General features: G+C 42.0%; 1 long non-coding RNA gene across 1 annotated transcript; it reads left to right on the top strand.

Annotated features, from left to right (window-relative positions):
* Positions 1–233: 233 nt before the first annotated feature.
* On the top strand, positions 234–2,735 carry LOC138130035 (uncharacterized). Its single transcript, XR_011159465.1, has 2 exons — positions 234–704; positions 759–2,735. It is a non-coding gene; the product is annotated as an uncharacterized lncRNA (long non-coding RNA).
* The last annotated feature ends 10,980 nt before the right edge of the window (positions 2,736–13,715 follow it).

The raw sequence follows: 13,715 nt of genomic DNA, 5'->3' as shown, positions 1-13,715 counted from the left end.
GGAACAAAATTTATAATTGCGTTATTTAATGTTTTCAAGCAAAACGCTCAGACAGGTCAATTTTATTTTTTAATTAGCCACCTTATGAGATAAAAATTTTACTTATGACACAATAACATCATCATTGTTTTTTTTTTCAATGACAACCCCAATTTTTTGCTGCTTTTTATAGAATGATGGTCTAACTAGACTTAGACAGCTTTTTTGAGAAAATAACACACTTCAAAATTTAAACTAAGGAGTACAACATATTAATAACATAATTACATAAACATTTTTGTTTTATAATACAAAAATTTCCGATAAAATTTGCGGAATCTGGAAAAGTGCCCCGAATGCTTGCAGCGTTTCCACGTTGAATGGCAAGGGAAATCCTCTCGAAAAGGAATTTCTTTGATTTTGAATCGCCTGATTCCGCAATAAGTCGGTTTCCGATGACATTAAATTTAAACTTGTTTTTGCAAATTATCGTTATCACGTTTGTTTCACTTTTGACGGATAAAACAAAAACTAATAAATCTGACTTTTTTAAAACAGCACTTGAGTATTTTATTGAGAGTGTGAAAGAGCCATTTAGTAAGTTTTTTAAAAGCGAAGGGGAGACAATAGAAATTTTAATAATGGTTGGATATGGTGATAAGCTAAGAACACATGAGGAAACATGTAAATTATTCAACCAAGAACATCCTATTGCAAGATCCACAGTAAGTAAATTGGTTGCCCACGATTAAACCTAGAAACCAGATTAGATGTGTTAGTTGCAGCTGAAGAAAATCCTCTCCATTCTATAAGGCAACTAGCCCTAAATAACAACGTGGACCACTCTTTTGTCGTGAAGTTGTTCAAGAAAGAGAAATATCATTCTTACAAAATTCAATTGACTCACGAATTGAACGAGGATGATCCAGACCGCCGCGTGCAGTTTTGCGAAGAACTAATGTTACGCTGCGATCAAGACCCCAATTTTTTAAATAATATCCTATTTTCTGACGAAACCACTTTTTGCCAGAATGGGACAGTACATCGTCACAGTTGGAGATGTTGGTCAAGACAAAATCCTCAATGGACTCAAGACTCTCACAGTCAACGCCAATGAAATTACCGAGCATCGCGGCCAAGCGCCTAGCGCGCCACTTTGCACTCGGGAGGTCCCGGGTTCTAACCCCGCCGCCTGACCTGGGTGGGTTTTTTCGCGGATTTTTTCCCACACCATCACATCGTGGTATGAGCACAGGTCTCACATCACAGATAAGGCGAATGCTGGGTCAGTATTAACCCCTCAGTACTTCCTTCCGCACCCATCCGAATCTTCCCGTCAGTGTGGCTGAAAAGGCTCTGGAAAGTCTCAGCAGCCCGCCCACCCTCAGGGGGAAATGAAAGATGTATCCTTTCCTTTTTCCAAGGGAAATTAAATATTTAGGTTGAAATAATCGCACGGCTTTTATAGGGGCTTACTTTTTTGAAGAAATCCTTACAGCACCAAGTTATTAGGACTTTTTGCGGTTTGATTTAGTGCCAGCTCTGACAGCAATGTTTCCAAATGATCACGAAGCAGATGTACCCCATCAGGATATTTGGTTTCAACAAGATGGGGCCTTCTCACTTTGGAATCAACGTTCGTCAATATCTTGACGCCACATTTCTTGCAAGGTGGATAGGACGTCGAGGAGCAATTGAGTGGCCGCGTTCCCCAGACTTGACACCCTTAAATTTTTTTCGGTGGGGTTACTTAAAGTCAAAGGTTTATTTTAATAGGCCAAATAATTTAGACGATATACGGCAAAGAATTCGCGCTGAGCACATTACTCCTGAAGTCCTTGAGCGAAGTGTACAAAGTGTTTACACTCGTATCGATCAGTGCCAAATGGTTGACGGAGAGCAATTTGAACACTTGCGCTATTGTTTGTTTTTGGGGTTTAATTAAGACTTTCTGCTATACTATAGTTTATTTAACGAGTTTGTGTGTAAAAAAGGCCCCATTTACACACGACTCGTTCGAATACAACGTTTTTTTTGCTCGACGAGCTCCTTAAAGGCTCCAAATCGTTTAAAATCTTTTAAATTAGCTTGACGTTTCGTTTTGACAAGTTGTGACATTTATCAAACTCCATTCACATAGGAGAAAATTGTCAAATGCTGATGACAGTGTCGAACAAAAAAGTTTAAAAGACACAAATCTGCTACTTATTCACGCAAAATAAAAATCTATCGCTTTTAGCAAGCAGTTCATATAAGTGTTTTTTTTTAAATTTAGCGTTGAAATAGGCGTTGAATTGTTGATTGTGAACGCACTACAGTGCATTTTTTTTATCTGTCACCATAGGGAATTGCATGGTAAAACTTATATCCCCTGTTAACTTTTGTTCTGATGAAAATATGCAAACCATTTTTGGAACAAAGTTGGAAGATTTTTTAAACTATCGGATAGATTACAATTCAATATCCTAAACTGTCGAAAAAGTTGAGAAAAAAATATTTTCTAGCGCGCCGGAATAATAGTACGTCGAGCGGTCGCCAGAATAGCGTCCCTGTCGGCTCAACCAGCACCTGACCATCTCCATTTTTGACTTTTGTCACTTTCATTTAAAAAATAAATAGCAAGGTCTCCTCGAGGCTATGATTAAATTAGCTTTTGGAAGGCAGAACATCTAACCATTTATTTATTTTTTATATTAATAATTAAGTAGTAGATTTTTAATGTAGTAGATTGTTAAATAAATTGTCCTCACTGGTGAGTTTACTTTCTCCATTTTCCTCACTAGTAATACAAACGCCGACTTTCCTCACTAAATTGAGTGATGAAAGTGTCATTTTCATAATCGATGTTGGAAAAAAGCTTCTTTATGTTTTTCTTTCTAATCGATGTACCCGGATGACCTACGAGTATATTGGTCACTAAATACTTCAAAAGGAATATTTACAGTGTTCGATTCAGTTTTCCTCGTTAAGAAAATCACTAAATAATTTTGTTTCCGTGGGGTCAGTTCGCTGGTTCGTTTTATATCAATAGTAGTATTTCTTTATTTGGTTGGAAAGGTAAACTTACCATTGTCATTCTGGATTAACAGCATCACAATCTTCTAAATTGTTTTAATTAGTAATGACACTAATGGAGAATCAAATAGTTACCTTGAGCATTGTAGTTGTACATAGATCAAAAGCGGCCGTTTCTAGACAATAAAAAAGGAAAACGCTGGAAAGAAGTTTGCATTTATGCAGTAGGTAAGCAATTTATGAAAACTATTTAATTGTCCTTGTAAGTCTGAAATATCAGAATCTTTTCGCTACCTGGGAAAAATATTTATTAAATTTGCAATTTTTCAGACCACGTAGAAATCGTTTATCTTGATACGGTTGTATTTTGCTGACGATGACTCAAGTAACTTCTTTTAACGGTTAGTTTTTTGAAGCAACAAATTTATTCATCAGAGATTACTAATTTTCAGAGTCCGACGATCCTTTCGGGGTGTTGAGAAAAGTATTTGTCGACTTTGGCTACCACAAGTTTACAAAGATTGTAAACGCTACTTTGATGTTAGTTAGTTGCTGTGGTATGTTGCTCTTTTTCCATTATTTTTCAGAGAATTTCAGCAAAGATTTGGTTATACGATATTCACCGTCATCTATCGTTTTCATCTACGTAAGTAAAAAATATGAATCTGCATTTTTCGGTTTGTACAATTGCAACTACAGATGGTGATATCGATGGCTATCTCCATAGTCCTCGAAAAAAGGACTCATTATTTAGCCAGCGAACGGAAACGTCTGTTTTGGTCCATCGACAGCGCTGGCCCTCAAGCACGTCTTTTGATTTTGAAGAATGCTTCACAAATTAATCGCTTCACCTATCTTATTTACGCAATTTCAGCCACTTTGAGCATTGTCTTGTTACCAGTTTTTGGCAGTCATAGAGAATGGTTCATCGCTGAATACGTTTTTGACCGATATTTCGGGTCAAGTTCAAATGTTTTGTACCATGTAACATTTTCTTTTGCACCTTTCTTTATTTACTCATCAATTCGTCAGTGTGGCTGCTTGTTTTACACCATATTGCAATTTTACTTGCAAATGTTCTTGATCAATCAACATATTTTACAAATTTGTGATGACAAGACCGTTCTTGAGGAATTGACGTTTGAACAACGTGTCCGACACGAGAACGAAACATTCAAAAAGTTGTGTTTTTGTATCGACCATCATGTTGAGATAACAAGGTAGAGTGACAACATGAATTCTAGATATATCTTTGCAAGAATTATATTTGTAGGTTATCAAGAGAACTACTGGACATTGTTAGATGTGTGATGCCATTTTTTTTGCTTCTAGGTATTCTAAGTTGCATTTCTGCGTTGTACTTCATGTCTTATTATGTGCGTTTCATTTAATTAGAGAACTAGACAACAGATCAGGATGATTGTTAATGTTTCAGATTTATGCGGACACCAGCAACATTTTGAAGATTCGGTTATGTTCCGCGGTTATGTTTAACGTTGTTGTTGTTGCCACTTTCTGCGAGGCTGGTCAGATGCTAATCGATGAGGTGGCTAGAATCAAAATTCTCTTTGACAACTTTAATTAAAATATTTTCAGAGTAGTTGCAATTTTGACACTTTGGCGAAGTGTTCCTGGTACAACTGGAATAAGAGGAACAAGACGGTTTTACACATTTTCATGACCAATTGCTTAAAACCATTTGCGATCAATTTTGCTGGAATAGTTTTAGACTATAAAATGGCAATTGCTGTAAGAAAGTATTGTTAAACAAATCTCCGCTAATCACCACAATTGATGTTTTTACAGATGTTTCGTACAGCTTGCAGTTACGCTCTGGTTTTCTATAACATACAAAAGGCTGCTTGATCTGTAAAGATCCAGTGATGCCATATCTCCAAATTGTTATTTCTTGTCAGTTGTAGGTACTTTAAACATGTTTTGAATAACAAAATAGGTAGAAACTTAAGAGGATGTACTAAAATGCATGTCTCACACCACTGTTGTCATAAAAAACAAGCTGTTCATGTTTCTTCTTAATTGTTTGCACCGAGCACACCATTTTTGAAATTTGCAATAGTAGATTACGTCATTAAGAGTAGAAGTATTTTTTTTTGTGCCAAGGCCAGAGATTGAAAACCGAGACGAAGTCGAGGGCGGCAACTGGGCGAAGCACAAAAAGATTTTTTGACAATGTCATTTTTTTATTTGCTTCAAAAACTGTTTTCCTATTTAAAAATCTGATCACTTGTGTAATTTTTGTTCAGCATTATAGTGAATAAATTGTTCCGAAAAAATGTTGTTGTTTCATTTTTGCTACGAACAATCTACGTTAAAGGAATTGTCACAAATTAATTATTATAGATCATTTGATTGTCATTTTTAAACATGAATAAGCGAACGTCAATTAAATTTGTAGAAGTGGCTATTGGCAGAGGTCTTGTTTGAGACAAAAATACATATATTGAAAAGGTTCTGTTATTTCTTTTCCCTGCCAAATATATTTATTTGAGCAAAATGTTGAGGAGACTGTAAAGTAAAGATCTTCGAAAAAATCGATTTTTATCTGCAGAGTAGGTACAAATTATTTTCTTTCTTCGCCAAACTGTCGCAGCTTGTATTTCTGTACCGTTTGTGAGTTTGTGGGGTGGTTTTCACGTGCTCTGCGAACCACACAGGGGAATCCTCGGAACGAAGGGAAGATATCGCGTGTGTCAAAAAAGACGGACAGGAGTTTTAATAGCATGGCATTGCATAACATAGACCCCGATTTTGTACCAAAAACTGTGCTGCGGCTTTCAGTAACAAAAAAAAAACTCTCACAATGTGAAAATGAAAATGGCAGCAACGCAATAGATATTTAACTTGTGATTTAGATTTCAATTGACGAAAAAACTTAAAATTCCTTGTGGTAAACTCCTGCAAAAATTCATACTAAATGCATTACGTGTTGGTATCACTGATTAAACTAAAATTAGTAAACCAATCACAAACACGCAAAGCTTAACAACATAACCTCTTTTGTTTCGAACTTTGTTGTAAAAACTGTTTTCGTGATTTCCCTGTTGGGTTAATTTTGTAGAAGTTATTGTTTCAGTGATTTTAACAGTTGTAGCGTTACGAAACGCCACAATGGCGATTGGCCGGAGTAGGAGGCCACGAGGTCCTACTTATGCTCGCGGGGCTAATAGATCGCAGTTCGAAGACCCGGAACTAGCAGTTAACGCACGGCATTTGGCAACGCGACGCGCCCACCCTGCCTTCAAGTTTTTTTTTTTGTCGCTCATTCCGGAAGCGGAAAGTTTCAATTTAGAGTCATTTGTGCCAGCCACCACGGGGGGGCTGGAAGAACACATGTTACCCCCGCAAATGTCAGGCTGAGGTGGCCTCACGCCTCTAGGTTGGCGAGCTGCAACCTATCTTTCAGAACCCCACTTTCACTTTCTCTTTCTCTTCACTTTCTCTTCTTCTCTTCTCAGCGATAGGTGACCGTACGGCAATGTTGGGTCCCTTTTCCTCTTTAGTAACTTGCCGGAAAGTCATCTCCTTCTTTTCAACCCCATCTTTCTTCCTGTCCTTTTTTTGACCTGCGAGTTACGGCAATTAACATCAGGATAGACGTGCACGACTTACCGACACAATACCGTCCAAAATCTGAATTCTCCCGCTCGGTATAATTTCGAGGTAAACAAACCGACGCCATGACGGTCCACCTGTCATGACACGCGCACGTGTAGTACCACCGGAAATGCACATTTTTGATTGCGCGGTACCACGCAAGCGCAGCCCGCCTTATAGCACAACTGAATAAGGTCGAGAATCGCGCGCGTGACGATTTTCGCGATTTATGGGACTGCGGTACCGAGATTAAAAATGCGGAAGTCGGACACTTCGTCGAGAGCCGTCGAAGCGACGCCAGCGAAGCGCCTTTTAGAGTTCGTGGTCGAGTGACCCCTCGCACTATAGAGGTAATTATCGTTCAATTTTGAATTCATTTCACTAAGACCATGTATTAGGGGTGGTTCGATCCAGTTTAGAGTCAATCCCGTTTGGATGAATTGATCCAGTACCGTATCGCAACTTTAGAGTACCGAAAATTTTTGAGTAAAGGAGTGCCGGAAGGACTTCGATTTAGCGCCAAGAACCCCCTTTTTCGCTGAAAGGTAATTACCGAATCTTCCGATTTTCACAACACTAACGACAATTCGTTAGGGGTCGTTCGCAGGGCGATTCGTAGCCAGATCGTTCGCAGGGCGATTCGTAGCCAGATCGTTCGCAGGGCGATTCGTAGCCAGATCGTTCGCAGGGCGATTCGTAGCCAGATCGTTCGCAGGGCGATTCGTAGCCAGATCGTTCGCAGGGCGATTCGTAGCCAGATCGTTCGCAGGGCGATTCGTAGCCAGATCGTTCGCAGGGCGATTCGTAGCCAGATCGTTCGCAGAGGCGACCATTTTGGAGAACATCGTTCGCAGAGGCGATCGTTTATTTTGAGCACCGTATCGCCAAGGTCACACCGCAAGTCAGAAGGACGCTATTCGAGGAGACAACAGACCCGTCATAAAGCTAAGTCGCCATATTTTTTTACCGCGGCATTGCAAAATTTAGGAACGCCTCGAATTTCTCGCTTCTCGCTTTCATAATTTTTGTATGTTCACTAAATTTTTTTGAAACTTTGCAAATGTTTAGAATTTTTTTGTAAGAACCTTTTCATTCAATCTCCAGTGTCAACTTAAAGAAATTTCAGTCAAATTTAACGTTTCGGAACTTCACCGATTTAAACTTTCCTATCAGGATCAATTTTAATTTTTTGTCAAGGTGACACCCCAATCTTGACCTTGGGTTTCATTAAGTTTACATTTAATAATTAGCTCGAACAGAAGGAAGTCTAAGTTCGGGAGGTTCCTCATCAGGAATCAAAACATCTTTTATTTCGTCGAAGAATATCATGTTTAGTTTAAGATTCGGTCACATGTGAAAGAAAAGCTTTTCTGGTTACGACCAAAGTAGATATTAAGGCCACCAAAAAGTACTGGTTCCGCATCTTTCAATTTTCATCTAGTAGTTACAAGCGAACCATTATCGCATTCGTGTGAACCAGTACCGAACCACCAAATACTGTTCTGTGGATAATTTTGCAGTAACCGAATAAACCAAAATTTGTTTAACGATCAGAAAGCGTTTGCTTTTACTTACCTTCGACGAGTAAGATCTGAGCACTTGTCCCGGCAGCTGGACAAGCAACAACCAGCTCAAGACAATAGCTGCCTGGCGCCCATTTTTTAAAAATCCGAACCCACGCCCTCTGCCCCGAAAAACCCCCTGGGAGCCCGGAGCTGTCACTGGCCAACTTTTGGTCACACAAATTTTGACGCCCAGAACGTGGGGCTCGATTTTTTGGAGCAACCACAAATTTTCGTTTATCGTTCATCTTCATTGAGGCTCAGTCACTTTTTTCGATCGGAGCAAAGGGAGTTGGTAAAGGTTTATTGAAAGTTGAATTTTTTGATTGTGTGTTAATGAGAAGCGGAAATTTAGCGGCGAATTCATTGTTTGAGTAGCGGTCTTATCTTGTACCCTCGACGACAAAAACCTTTTCTCGGAATCGACTATCGTGTTGCGCGCTGTTTTTTGGTAGTGTTTTGACCGGCGTTTTTATTGCGTTACCGACCCGTGGAATCGCGGTGAGTCTTCGTCAAAATGGACGAACAATTCAAGGTCAAGCATTTACTAGCTGACGAGCTGACGTATGAATTGCGTATACGCGGCATCACGACTAGCCGAAACCAGGACGATAAGAGGAAACTGTTAGCGAGAGCTCTGTCCAAAGAACTAGGTCGACCGGACGAATACTTTCTGTCACTTCATGACGCAGAGTATGATCACGACACCGAGGTCCAGGCCATTGAGGACACCCTTGAGAGCATACGCACGATTTTGACAGAATTTGAAGGAACGGCGGAAGACATGATCTTCAAACGGTTGAAGACCCGTCTAACGCACCTTTCATTTCGCATTCGGCGAATGAGACGCGAGCGAGATGCGGAGTATAGAAATGAGGCGTACGCGACATGTTTGTTGCTCGAAGCTGATCTTCACGACAAGGCAGCAGAAGCGAGCCCGGTTACGGTGGAAGCGCCACCAGTCGTCGCGACTACTCCCATTTACGTGCACCCTCACGCGAGATCTCCGGAACCGAAACTAGTGCCAATTCACACCTGGGGCGTATCTTTCAACGGGGAGGAAAATGGAATGACGGTGAACCAGTTCTTGGAACGGGTAGAGGAACTGTCGGTAGCGCGAAACGCAACCAACAGGGACCTTTTTAACGCGGCCATTGATCTCTTTAGCGGCAAAGCGCTGATTTGGTATCGTTCTGTTCGGAGCAGATTGAGCGATTGGGACGAAGTGGTTCAGTTGTTGAAACAGGAATTTCTTCCACCGGATTTCGATGAATTGTTGTGGGACGAAATCAAGGGCAGGCTTCAGGGCAAAAGCGAGTCGATAACCATTTACGTTGCGGTTATGGAGACGCTTTTTGCTAGACTTAGTCGACCACCGGCGGAGATAACCAAGGTAAAGACGATTCGGAGGAATTTGCTTCCATGTTACCTTAACCAGCTTAGCATCACCGAAGTTGTCACCGTACCGGAGTTGATTAAGTTGTGCAAAAAAGTGGAGGAGTTATCGGCTTTGCGGCAGAAACATCGCGCTGCACCCAAGTCATCTTGCGTGTTGGAGCCAGAGTTGGCATATGTTCGGGCGAGCGAACCCGCGAAAGCGAGTCCACGCGCCATCGTCGTGAAGGAACCCTCAGGCAATTCAGCCAGACGGAGTGAACCCGCGAGTTCGTCCTCCAGGTCGTTCAAGTGCTGGAATTGTCAACAGCCGAATCATTCGTTCATGAACTGTCGACTGAAAAGAAAGCAGTTTTGCTACCGTTGTGGGGAGCCAGACGTCACCTTGGCGACCTGCAAAAAGTGTAATCCGTCGGGAAACGCGCAGTAGGGACGCGGCAGACTTGCGGCCGTGCTACGTTCCTAAAACATCCCAAGGCCGATGTAAACGCATCGATCATCGCGAAACGTACGGACACCCAGTGGAACGCTTGGTTAGACGAAGTCAAAGAGTTTTGCAAGCCTTCTCGGGCAAATTCCGCTTCCATTTTCGTCAGCAAAGCCAATGACAATAGGCCATTTATCAGACTGCGTCTAAACAATAAGGAAACTGAAGGACTCGTGGATTCCGGTTCGAATTGCACTATAGTTGGTGGAAAAGGAGCCGATTTAATTCATTTTCGCGCAGGTGGAAAAACTTTCCCATCTCGGCTAAAAACCATCAGAACTGCCGACGGAAAACAACATCCGGTAACCAAAGCTATCGAACTAGAAGCAGTGTTAGACTCGTCGAGACGGCGAATTCGTGTCTACTACGTGCCAGATCTTCAGCATAGCGTCATATTAGGGTGCGACTTTTGTAGATTATTCGGACTCAAGATAGATTTCGCGGGTCACAAAATTGAAGTTGCGTCGGATATCGTAAGAGTACCAGAATGTGACGCGGTGACGGAGTGTGGCGCGGATCGGCATGAGATCACCGAGATCATCCGGAAAAATTTAGATTTGTTGAGCAACGACGGAAAGTTAGGGAGGACACACAAAATGACAGTCACAATCGACACGGGAGAAGCATTGCCGATCAAACAACGTCCGTATTGGTGGTCTCCGTACATGCTTGCGGAAGTCAACAAAGAAATTGACCGCATGCTCGAGAACAATGTCATATCGCCTTCTGACAGTCCGTGGTCTTCTCCAATTTTGTTAGTAAAGAAATCTTCCGGTGAATACCGACTTTGCTTTGACGGTCGCAGGCTCAATGCCGTGACAAAACGTGACAGTTACCCATTACCGCGTGTCGACAGGATTCTCAGTATGTTGCGAGGAGCAAAGTACATCAGTTCGATCGATCTCAAGAACGCTTTTTGGCAAATCCCGTTAGATTCAGAGTCTAGACCGAAGACAGCTTTTGCGATTCCCGGCAGAGGTCTTTTTCATTTTAACGTATTACCGTTCGGACTGACAAACGCAGCCCAGAGGCAGCAGTGTCTCATGGACAGAATTTTCGGACCTGAACTAGAACCTCACGTCTTTGTTTACCTGGACGATCTAATCATTATCGCCCCGACATTCGAGAAACACGTACAAGTTTTGAGGGAGGTGATACGACGTCTTCGAGACGCGAAACTCACCGTGAATGCGAAAAAGTGTCAACTTTTCCGCTCAAGTTTGAAATATTTGGGTTTCACTGTCGATGAACATGGTCTAGGTACCGATCCAGACAAAGTAGCGGCCATGGTGAGCTATCCAGTCCCGAAGACTAGTACCGAAATCAAACGTTTCGTAGGCATGTGTTCTTGGTATAGGCGTTTCATCCCTCATTTTTCGACCCTCATGTCCCCGATAAACGCGTTACTTACCGGAAAGCGAAAGCGACAGAAAACGGAGTGGACTCCTGAAGCTCAGGAAGCTTTTCAGAAAATCAAGGATGCACTTGTTTCAGCACCCGTATTGTCAAGTCCTGATTTCTCGAAACCTTTCGTGATCCAAACTGACGCTTCAAACACCGGTCTAGGAGCAGTTTTAACGCAAGATTTAGACGGAGATGAGAGAGTGATCGCGTACGCCAGCCGTTCGCTAACAAAAGCCGAGCGAAATTATAGCGTTACGGAACGAGAATGTTTAGCCGTTTTGTTCGCGTTGGAAAAGTTCAGACCTTACGTTGAGGGCACCCATTTCACGATCGTGACGGACCATTATTCATTGCTCTGGTTAAACCGAATGAAGGACCCAGCAGGCAAGTTAGCGCGATGGAGTGTCAAGCTCAATCAATTTTCATTCGATTTGGTCCATCGTAAGGGCAAGCTCAATGTAGTACCGGACGCACTATCGAGACTACCTGCAGAAATTGCTGCGGTAGACATTGACAGCTTTCTCGGCGTGAACTTGAATGATTTGGACGAGTCGTACACGCGACTTCGCGACAACATAATCGCCAATCCTCAAAGAAATCCATCATGGAAAGTCGAGAACGGTTTCGTGTATCGATTCGTACCGAACAAAATTGTACTACCCGGCAACGTCCCGGAGTGGAAGCTTTTAGTACCGCGAAATCAAAGAACAAAAATTTTAGAATCATGTCATGATGCACCGACATCAGCTCATTTCGGGTACTACAAGACACTTTCAAGGTTATCCATCAATCACTTTTGGCCGAAAATGCGTCGTTCCGTCATTCGTTACGTTCGAAACTGCAAGGTTTGCAATGAGCAAAAAGCACCGAACACCGCTCGCGCAGGGCTTATGGGAAAAGAAAAAAAGGTTCAGTTTCCGTGGCAAATGATTTCCGTTGATTTGATTGGTCCATTACCGACGTCCACGAAAGGATATTCGTATCTCTTAGTGATCGTGGATTGGTTCACGAAGTACGTTGTACTATTTCCGTTACGAAAAGCTACGAGCTCAAAAGTTACAGAATGTATCGAGAACGGAATTTTTCTTGTGTATGGTGTACCGCAATTCATTTTGGTCGACAACGGCAAGCAGTTTGTCGGAAACGAATTTGTAAAGACTTGCGAGAACTACAAAGTTCAAAAGATCTGGTTCACAGCCAAGTATCACCCTCAGAGCAACCCTGTGGAGCGATACAACCGCACAGTTGGCACTGCCATACGAAGTTACGTCAAAGGCGCTCACAAAAAGTGGGATGCCGAGGTGGCAAAGATCGGGTACGCGATTCGCACAGCGGTCAACGAAGTAACCGGATTCAGTCCAGCATTTCTCAATTTTGGTAGGGTAGTACCCTGTACCGGTGAATTTTACGGCAAAGTAGCGGAAAATCCGGAAACCTTGACGACAGCTGATCGCGAAGATCACGCGAAAAATTTAGAACACCTCAAGACCATCTTGCAGGATGTAACCCAGCACCTTCACAAAGCGCACGAACGCAACGAACGCTCGTACAATCTTCGGAAGCGCGACGCTGAATTTTTTGTAGGCGACAAAGTTTGGAAACGCAACAAAGTACTTTCCAGCGCTGCGAAAGACTTTGCGCAAAAATTAGCGCCACGCTACGTGCTGTGCACGATAACGAGAAAACTATCGAAACTCGCGTACGCTCTCGAAGATGAGAACCGCGCAGATCTAGGTGTTTGGCACATGAAAGATTTGAAAGAATTCAGAGGATCTCTGGCAGAAGCCGAAGAACCGTAGCGAGCTTTGCATTTCACTTTTTCGTACCGTTCAATTTTTCGATTAATTCTTTTGTCCTCCTTTGGAATGTTGACGACAGTAAAATTTTACCGTGGAGTTTGTTCAGGAAAAGTTTATTTAAGAACCCCAAATTATGACATTTAACCGGACTTGACTTACATCATACCGCAGTACTCAAGTACTAATTGACATTGAGATTCAGTTTTCAATCGTTTGATACGCGCAGATATCGACAAGCCATTTTCGTGGCGAAACCAAAACTTTTCCAGTGATCAAATTTTGACGTTTTTTTTTTGTGAAGACTTCATCTTCGTTTTTTTGTAAAAAGTAAAAGGCAACTGAGTTACCTTTTCCTTTTTCTTTTTGAGGAGGGGGGTAGTGTAGCGTTACGAAACGCCACAATGGCGATTGGCCGGAGTAGGAGGCCACGAGGTCCTACTTATGCTCGCGGGGCTAATA

The sequence above is a fragment of the Tenebrio molitor genome, chromosome 4, assembly GCF_963966145.1.
Source record: "Tenebrio molitor chromosome 4, icTenMoli1.1, whole genome shotgun sequence".
In the NCBI taxonomy this organism is placed as follows: domain Eukaryota; kingdom Metazoa; phylum Arthropoda; class Insecta; order Coleoptera; family Tenebrionidae; genus Tenebrio; species Tenebrio molitor.
Note: the sequence above shows the minus strand (reverse complement) of the source record. Positions and strands in the feature narration are given on the sequence as shown.